At 40.5% G+C, this 8,959-nt stretch overlaps 1 protein-coding gene across 3 annotated transcripts in view; it reads left to right on the top strand.

The window, feature by feature from the left end:
* Window positions 1–419: 419 nt before the first annotated feature.
* PPP6R3 (protein phosphatase 6 regulatory subunit 3) overlaps window positions 420–8,959 on the top strand; it is a 65,942-nt gene continuing 57,402 nt past the window's right edge. For all 3 annotated transcript variants that reach the window (XM_080345075.1, XM_080345074.1, XM_080345072.1), the window contains exon 1: window positions 420–728. The gene's annotated coding sequence lies outside the window, so the exon portion shown is untranslated. The remainder of the gene's footprint in view (window positions 729–8,959) is intronic.

Below are 8,959 nucleotides of genomic sequence, written 5' to 3'. Positions count from 1 at the left end.
GATCCCACCATTTCTTTCATGCTAGGCAACTGCTCTACCATCTGAGCTGATTACTCTCCTCCCTTTCCTCACCCTTCCTCATCCAGTTACGTCGCCCAGCCTGCGCGGGCTCTACTGACTTGTTGTCAGGCAGTTTGGCGCCCGCGCCGCGCCCTGAGGGGCGTGGCACTATGCGCTGGCCAATGGCGAGGCGTAGGGGGTATGGCTACGGAGAGGTCGCCACCACAGACGTCCATCCCTCCCGCTGTGGCCTCCTGCTGGGTGTGGGCGCCCCAGCTCTGGATTGGGCGGAAATGGTTTATTTTTAAAAGGAGCCTACTTTTTCTATTGGGCGAGAGAAACGACTGTCAGGGTGTCGTTTCCTTGTTGCTAAGTCGGGAAGGTGGGAAGCGAGATGCAGCCGCCCCATGCGTTAACTGGCCAACAGGAAGCCGAGAGCCCGGCCCCATCCTTGTTCGACCCTGTTGCAGTCGCATAGCTGAGTAACTGACACCCACCCGACTGCCAGTGAGAAGCCGAACTTTGTACACCGCCCAATAGAAAGGCGCGTGCCGAGAAGGAAGGTGGTGTTGGGACTGTATGATTGGCAGCCAGGGAGGAGGGAGAGGAGGGCTCGCAAGAGCCGATATGTCCGCCATCTTAGAGTGTCGGTGATGGTGGCAAGTGGTGGTTTTCCCGCCTGAGCGGAGGCAGCCTGGGGCCTGTGGCGGGGGGACGCGCTTGCTGAGGTATGGGTGGGATAGCGGTGAGCTCTCCCTACCGCTGTTTAGAGCGGGACCGGCACCCCGGTGCCGGTTCATTTTGCGGCGGCGCGGGCCTGGCGCCTGCTCCCCTCCTCTTTAGGGGCTCCGGGCACTCCTCAGGTGCCGCTGGGCCGCGGCCTGGTGGGCCTGTTAGGGCCTGTCGTGTGCGGCGCCGCCTCGTACGCGCACCATTGAGCCCGGAACGCCCGGGCCAGGGCGACGGCGCGGTTTCGGGGTGCCGGGGGCCTGGGCGCGTAGGGGAAGGACGGGGCCGCGCTTGAAAGGAACCCTGCCTACCCGCCACCTCTTTCTTCTCGTGGTTGTGACGTTGCGTCCTTCGGCAGCTGCCCCAAATGTTCTTGGCATCCGTGGCGCTTCATCCTGGGTGGGGAGCTGACCGGCAGCCACGGAGGGGCCGGGACGCCGTGGCCGTTCCAGGGCAGCTTTTGAGCGGGCAGTGTTGGCGCCCTGGTGCGGCGCGGAGTGAGTCGTGGCGCGGCTGAGTATGGTGAGCCGCGCTTTGTTTTTCGGTATACCGGAGCAGCCATAAACTGCGTGAAGTGTTGTTGAAATGGGGGAAACTGCCTGCACTACTCCTTCCCCCGGTAATTCCGTGTTCTGTTGCTATAACTGAAAGAACTTTATTCTGTCTTCATTGTTATATCTCGGGTAATAAAACAGATAAGCCTTACTCGTAGATAATTTTGCGTTCACTTTTTTTTTTTTTTTTTTTAAATCAGTGCCTCAGTATTTCTGTGAGGATGCTACTGGGTTATTTTTGTTTGCTTGTTTGTTTGTTTTTAAGAGTGTAGCAGTGTTTGGGTAAGTTTTAACTCCTGTTAAATACTTATGGTAAAATCTGACTTTGAACCTGCCAGTTCTTTAGGTTTTGTCTTTCTTTAGTCACTAAAAGTTTCTTGAAGCATAAGAGGCAATTACGTCACACGAGACACAAGATTATTGCACTAAGTACAACTGAGGCTAAAGATAATCTCCGTCAGGGTAAATGCTATTTAAGTTAAAACAGTAGGATACTTTGAAGATGTGTGCTGCTGTTTTAAAAAAGTGTTTGTAGTGAATAGTGCAGAAAACTTACGACTGGGTCGTAAGTACTTTCTAAATCCGTGGTGTTTCATCCCGGGTGGGGAGCTGACCGGCAGCCACAGAGGGGTGGGAACGCTGTGGCCGTTCCGGGGCAGCTTTTGAGCGAGGAGTGTGGAGAAAGCGAGGAGCTTTAGAAAGTGTTCCTTGTGAGATGCTGACGACTTAAATGAAAGGTTGTGTTACTGCTAGTAATATTCTGTTTAAAATCTCCTCTAATGGAAGGAGTCTAAATGTACTCTAACAGTGTGATGTGTGTTTGGTTTTATGTGGATTTTTTTTTTTTAATTGGTGACTATTAAGCTGGTTTAAAACTTCTAGGTAGTATTTAAAGTAGCTTGTGAACTGCACAAATTACATGTAGGCTTTTTTTTTTTTTTCTTCAGTAATGCTGAAAGTTGGGAAGTCTCCCTGTTGCAGTTCAAATAACCTATTTGGAACACTGATATGTGTATTTTCAGTACAATGTGCATTCTAGTAAGAGTCTGTGGTTACTTAGCTCTGTGTTATTTATGTTTTCAATAGTAAGGCATGGACTAACTAACCATAGCTTGCAAGAGAACACTACAAAAGAACAGTACAGAATTATCTTGCAGTATAGAACTTGTCAATGAGACTTCATGCCAATGTGATATTCAGTCTGCACGTTTATTTCTTGACAGTTTGTAGTTCTAAGTACTTGTTTAAGTTCACTTAAGTGATTTTTTTTTTCCTCTCCATCTGTGACATACCTTGAAAAGAGGTGATAGTACTTACTTGCTTTCTGTTTGAAAAGCAGAATGTGTAGACAGTGTTGAATCCTGCACTTCCTGAGTGACTAAAGGAATTTGTCTTCTAATACTACCAGAATATTTTTATTTTGGCCAGAAGAACTGTTGAAGAGTTCTGTTCTCAATGAACTTAAGGAGAACATTGAGTTAAAGTGAAAGCTGAAGTTTAGAAATTCAGAAAAAGTGGCCTCTTCAACCAAAATGTCTTTAAGTAGGGTAGTTGTATTACAGCTTATTTGGAAGCAAGTTATATTTATGTGTAAACTACTGTGACTGTGATATCTTTGTATTCTTTTAAATATAAATTAACTAGCCATTATTATTCTCTTATCAAATTAGAGATACTAAATAGTTTCTCTTCACAATACTGCCTGCAAACTGTTGACTTTACTTCTGTTGACTTGCTAAAGTGAGAAAATCTGACACCTTCAAGAACTCTTCTATCTTCCACTTAACAGAGGTGATGTTACAGCCTTTATACCAGTCAGAGAATCAGGTGGTGTTCTACAAGTGATATTCAAGTGAATTAATAGAACAGAATCAGAATGTAGTGCTATTAAACCAGAAAATTATGTATGTTGTTTTAGTATGAACAGATGGTTGAAGAGTGAACTCTCTTGTTATGATTCAACAACTTTGCTTGTCTACTCAGCCTAAGCTTGAAATGCATGTACTTACTATGAGATGCTGAAGAGCTGCCTCAAAAGCAACCAGTATGGGATTAAAACAGTCAGAAGGGAAAAAAGCTTTGAAAGACTGTCTGGTCCACTCTCCTTTATCTCCACCAATGTACTCTTATGTCAAGTGTTTAAGAAGCCTTGAAGTATTTACTGAACTCTGCATTTAGTTAAGATCACTTTGTATCAGTATAATGAAGGTGTTTCTAGCTTCAGTGTTCCAGCAGACTACCCAACATCTTGGTAGGTAGAAGGCTTGCATATTCACTTATGGCCTTTGGAAGCTATGATGGAAACTCTGACCTTTTCTGCTTGGGCAGAAGGGGCACTAGTATGAGCATAGTGGTCTGTTTCTGTAGTAAGGTAGGATGCCTCAGGCATATTGTCTACCATCTAGATTTGACTCTCATAGTATCAACTTTATCTGTGACTCTTTACTCTGTTATTTGATATGTCAGGTTTAGGAATAGTGTGTTACCTCGAAGTAGACACCACATCTGAATTCCAGAAGACCAGATGTCTGACTTTATTATCTGAAGAGCAATATGTGGAACCACTATTTTTGGCAAAACTTTCCACAATAATAAACCCAGTAGGAATAAATGAAAAATAATATCTTGTCTCATTTTGTTGAGTTGGAGGAAGAGAGCCAGGAACTTGGGGAAACTACTTAGTGATGATGTTTGATCCTGTAATTTTTGGGGTGGGAGGCAAGCCTGAAAGATCCATCAGAAAATGAATACAGAATATGAACATAATGTTGAAAGCTCTGCACAGCATGTTTACTTGGTTTTGTGGTGTGTCAGAGTATCAGCATCTGTTTTAGAAACCATGTACTACTAAGCAACTAAAGTAAAATATTTTACTACTCTGGGGTATTATATGTGACTCAATAATTGGCTTGGGACGCTTCTCAGGAAATGGGATAAACTGAATTGATAGGATCAGGAAGACATTTGGTATAAACTGTTAACACCTCACTTGTCTGTAAAACACATATTGGGGAAAAAAAATCTGTTACTGAGAAATAGAAGGCTCTTCATGACCTTTGTTTATTTAATAACTTCCATAAAGTATGAAGAAGCATGTTTAAAGTGGTATATGTGGTTTGGAGTGGGTGAAAAAGTCCCTGACTAACCCTTTTTTCTTTTTGCTGTTACTCTGTATAGTAATCCTCTAATCCTGTTAAATGGATGTAACTTTTCCTCTTCCATGGGAATTAAAAACTTGGAATGCTTACTAGCAGAATCTAGGCAGTGTGTTGCATGCTAGCAATGGAAAGAATACCAAAAGTACCTCAGTGTACAACTGGATGGAACAGTCAGGCTATGACATATTCTGCAGGAGTGGTGGTATGTGGTGTTAGGCACATTGACAAAAGGGCTAGGAAGAGCACCTATGAGACTAGAGGGTTAGTTAGTTATTTTTCTTGAAGGAAGTTTTGAGAACATTCCTATTTCATTTTGAATGAGACTGTTCCAAGCATTTTTACACAGTCTAACATGTGCATCTGCAAGGAGATGGAATGTATGGCCTAGTGGTCTCCGTCCTGTGTTCACTGAATCTGCTGGAAAATGAGCACTGAAAGACCATAGGCCAGCTTTTGTCAGTTGTGCTGGAAAATACTTATAAACATGAAGAAAACTCTAAAGCCTTTTTTAAGATGACCAGGCCAGGCCCTGAATGAAGCTTGTGAAAGGGCAATTTGATTTCCAGTTAGGTAACAAAACATGTTTGGGATTGAGGATGGAAACCTCCAATGGTTATTGAAGTAAAAACTAGCGACTTGTTTCCGAGTTTATATTCCAGAATATAGCAATTCCACTACTAAAAGCATTTTCATTGTTATTATGTATCAAGTAACCCTGGGCCTGTTTCACCCTGCTATGCAGTAACACAATCCTCACCTTGAGTGACCACAAGTAGAATTTCTAACTGGATCTGAGTATATCAAATAGGATTCTGTTGTGCAGATTTAATTTCTACTAGAGGTTTTTGGAGTGAATCTCATTATATCCCAAACCAGTAGTAGAGAGAAGGATGTTTTCTGTAAATATACGTTATGCTTCTCTAGAAGAGTGAAGCATAAGAGGCTAGTCCCCAGCTAGGTGCTGCACATTTCTCACTTGTGGTAGTGCCTTAATTGATAATCAAAAGCAAGTTAATAAAACTTCTATTGATTTTTACAGTGGTGGTAGGCAATGATAGCAAAGATATGATTACATTTTTTTTTTTTTTTAATTTTCCTGTAACTGGTTTGAGTGGTCAAATAAAAGCAGAAAACAAAGGAGTAACAGACATTTCTAAAGGCTTGGCTTCCTACAAATTGATGTTACTTCAGTGCTAGTTGTGTTATGAAAGAAGTATCAGCTGCTGCCTCCACAGGGTAGATTTTTTCATCTTTTTACCAGAGTGGTTATACAATTAGTGTGTCTTGTATAGAAACTGTAAAAAAAAATGCTATTTGCTCTTGTTTTTTGTAAATATATTGAAAACCAAATCTTGTGGGTTTTATGGTTGGGGCGGGGAGGGGTGGTGTGTGCGGGTGTTTTGTGTTGTGTGTGGTTTTTTGTGGTTTTTTTTTTTTACTAAGAGTTGCGATAGGTCAAAAATCATACATAAAGTCTTGCTGAAAAAAACCTCTTCTTTCTGTGAAACACACTGTAACCTTACCTTTAAAGCAGACATAGGGCTTTCTTCATATTCTGCTCTTACTTACTATGTACTACTTTAACCAGCCTCTGATCTAAAGAGCTCAGCTGGACACCTTAGAACTGATTTGAACTACAGTAATTCACATTACTTAGTCTGTTGCTGCCCTGATGGACTTGTGAGATATCCAAGTATCTTTGGAAGCTTACTCTTCAAGAAAATAATAAATAGTAGATTACATTTATTTGAGAAGTTTAGATATTGTCACCAAACATTTTGAAAAAGGATGGAAACTCTATAGAGACTGCTAAAACAAAGCTGTAGTGGTGGCAGGAACATACCCATTTCTGAGTAGGTAGATTTCCTGCTGATGTTGTAAGTGGCTTGCAACTACAGGAAACCAACTTCAGGTTAATGTTGATATTGGTCAGCATGCATTTCAGATGGAAGTCCATTTGAAAATTGCAACAGCATAGGGGTTGCATTCCCATCTTCCATGTTTGTCTTTCTGGCTGTTATGAAGACGGGAGTTTGTCACTGCTCAAGGCAATTCTGAGGGCTAATAGCATTTTGGAAAGTTTTTTTCCTGCTCATGAGTGAGAGCTGTGGAAGTTAGACTGACCTGGCTATGAAGTAGTCAGTTCTTTTGACTGTGATGAGCAAGCATTTGTCAAAGGATCTTTCCGTGTTTACTTGATGCTGATGATGGGCTCTTCGTTATAGCTTCATGCCACATTTAATGGCAAAAGGTGTTGTATGCTGAAAATAGTATTTAGATGAAATTTGTCTGATGAAGGAGGCGGTAAAGATAACATTAGTGAGACGTCTGCATTTCTTAATGGTCAACGTAAAAAAAACCAAAAACAACTAAATGTGTGTTTTCATGCTGCTTGCCTTTACTGTAGTGATTAGTGTGCTGTTTTCATTTTAGCAAGTTGGCCTTCAAAGAAGGGAAATGGAAGAAGATTTAAAGGCAATGCAGATAGAAATCCAGTAGTTGATGGAAGATAATGTAATGCCACGTCACTTGTTGAGCTCTGCACGTTGTAAGAAAAGATAATTGCTGTGATGGCTGCGAGTTGATAGTAACATTCTGTGCTTAATTTTAAGTAACTGTTAGATACTTGTAAAACTTTATAATTCCCTTTGACATTACTGTGTCCTTGTGTTGCTTTACCAGTGGTGTTATGGAATGTCTTTCCTCATTTAAAAGTGATATACTTTGCTATCAGATTAAGAAAGCTGTGTCTGAGACAAGTAATGTGTGACTGGGGACTGAACTTAAAAGTTTAGTCTTTCTCAAACCATTAGAAATAAAAGCAATCAAACATTTGTCAGTAGTTGTGCCAGCTGCAGTTGTCTTATTAATGTGATTTCAGTCATAGATGGGCACATACTTTTTTTTTTTTCTGTGTCTGCTCTCCCACTGTACTTAAGCATTATTTATTTATTTTGAGAGCCAATAACAAAAACTTAGACTGAGTACTAGCCACACCTCACTTGGAAGCTCTGCTTCAAAAGTGCACTTGATAAATATAAATTAATCCTTATCTCTTTAGTTACTGAATAAGGAATTTAGTTGCCCAAATTGGGATTGTAGAGATGGTATATTGAAGGCAGACAAAAAAGGCTCAGTCTCTTATGGATGTGGGTGTCTGTGAAAATCTATTCAAAGTCTTGAAAGCCATAGGTTGTTTGCTGTCTTCTGTAATATTTGAAACACCTGTGGGTGTCTATTCTTTTTCATTATAGGAAACTTGCTTCCTTTTAGGGCATAATGGAAAGCAATGATGTTAATACTTTTACAGTAGCTTTTTCTTTGAAGTAGGTTGGTCTAATACTCCTGTTCCCTGGACTTGGAAATTCTGAAGTTTAACTTGCAGTTCTCAGAAAAATATGCTAGCCATAGGGCTTGAGACTAGAATGCAGTGCAGTTGCTTTTTTTTCCCTCCCATGTAAAAGTTGCAGCCAAGAATGAAATTATTAGTAGGTACAATAGAAAATTTGTAACTACAGTAGTGATGTCATCATCATGAGGAGGGATTATAGATTATTTCAATGTCTGTATTTTTTTTTTTTTTTAATTTATTGGAGATTGTGAAGATTAGGGTCTTCTCTGTGTGGATTGGTAACTATGTGACTATGATGGTATATAGTGGAACTACTAAGCAGCAGAATGCAAGTAAAAATGGTGAATGTGCTTTACTGTTAAGTATGTTTTTATGGAGAAAAAAGTGATCTCATTTTTTTTTTTTTTTTTGTTATAGGAAAACTGCAAGCAACAGCCAGTGAATCAATTCCCCCCAAACTAAAAGCAAACTGCCAGCTGAAATAGAGAAACTTCAAGAGGGAAAGATATGAAGTTGTCTTTTTAGTTGCAGCTAAATGACTGAAAGTTCTGTTTCTAGACTTTCAGGTATTTCAAACTAAGTTAGTGTGCTACTTGCCACAACCATGACTTGACTTTATGGAATGGTAGTAAGGCTTACTTGACAAAAATCTTTGTGGAACCCTAGATGTTACTTAGAAAGATAGAAGACTTAAGTTCAGGTCTTAAGTAAATTGACTTCTAAGTTTCTGCTCAGCAGGATATTACTTTTTAGGGCTATATTGTGTCATGCTCTTATAAATACCATTTTAAGTTCTGAGCTAGCATTTTAAATGGCTTGTTTTATTTCAGACTTTATTCTTCAAATCCCTTGAGTAGGTATAGGGTACAGAAGTATCAGTTGAGTTTTTGGTCACTACAAACTATCAATGCAGTTTTCAGTAACTATTTGTCTTGCATTATAACAGTTATTTCAGTAACTCCTAGTTACTAGAATAGCACTTCATGGTGAGAGCTGAGACTTTGTAGTGGGGAAAAAACTGTTGACAGATATTTTGGTAGCTAGAGAAGGGACTTGTAGGAAGGAATGGATGCTACAAGAATTTTTTATGAATTACTGTGTTGTAGCTCTGTTTCGAAAGCGCATGAAGCAAATGAGAGAGAAAGCATCGTTGAAATAAGAGTAAT

Source organism: Nesoenas mayeri (assembly GCF_963082525.1).
Source record: "Nesoenas mayeri genome assembly, chromosome: 5".
NCBI classification, from domain to species: domain Eukaryota; kingdom Metazoa; phylum Chordata; class Aves; order Columbiformes; family Columbidae; genus Nesoenas; species Nesoenas mayeri.
The sequence above is the reverse complement of the archived record's forward strand: the minus strand, read 5'-3'. Positions and strand labels throughout refer to the sequence as shown.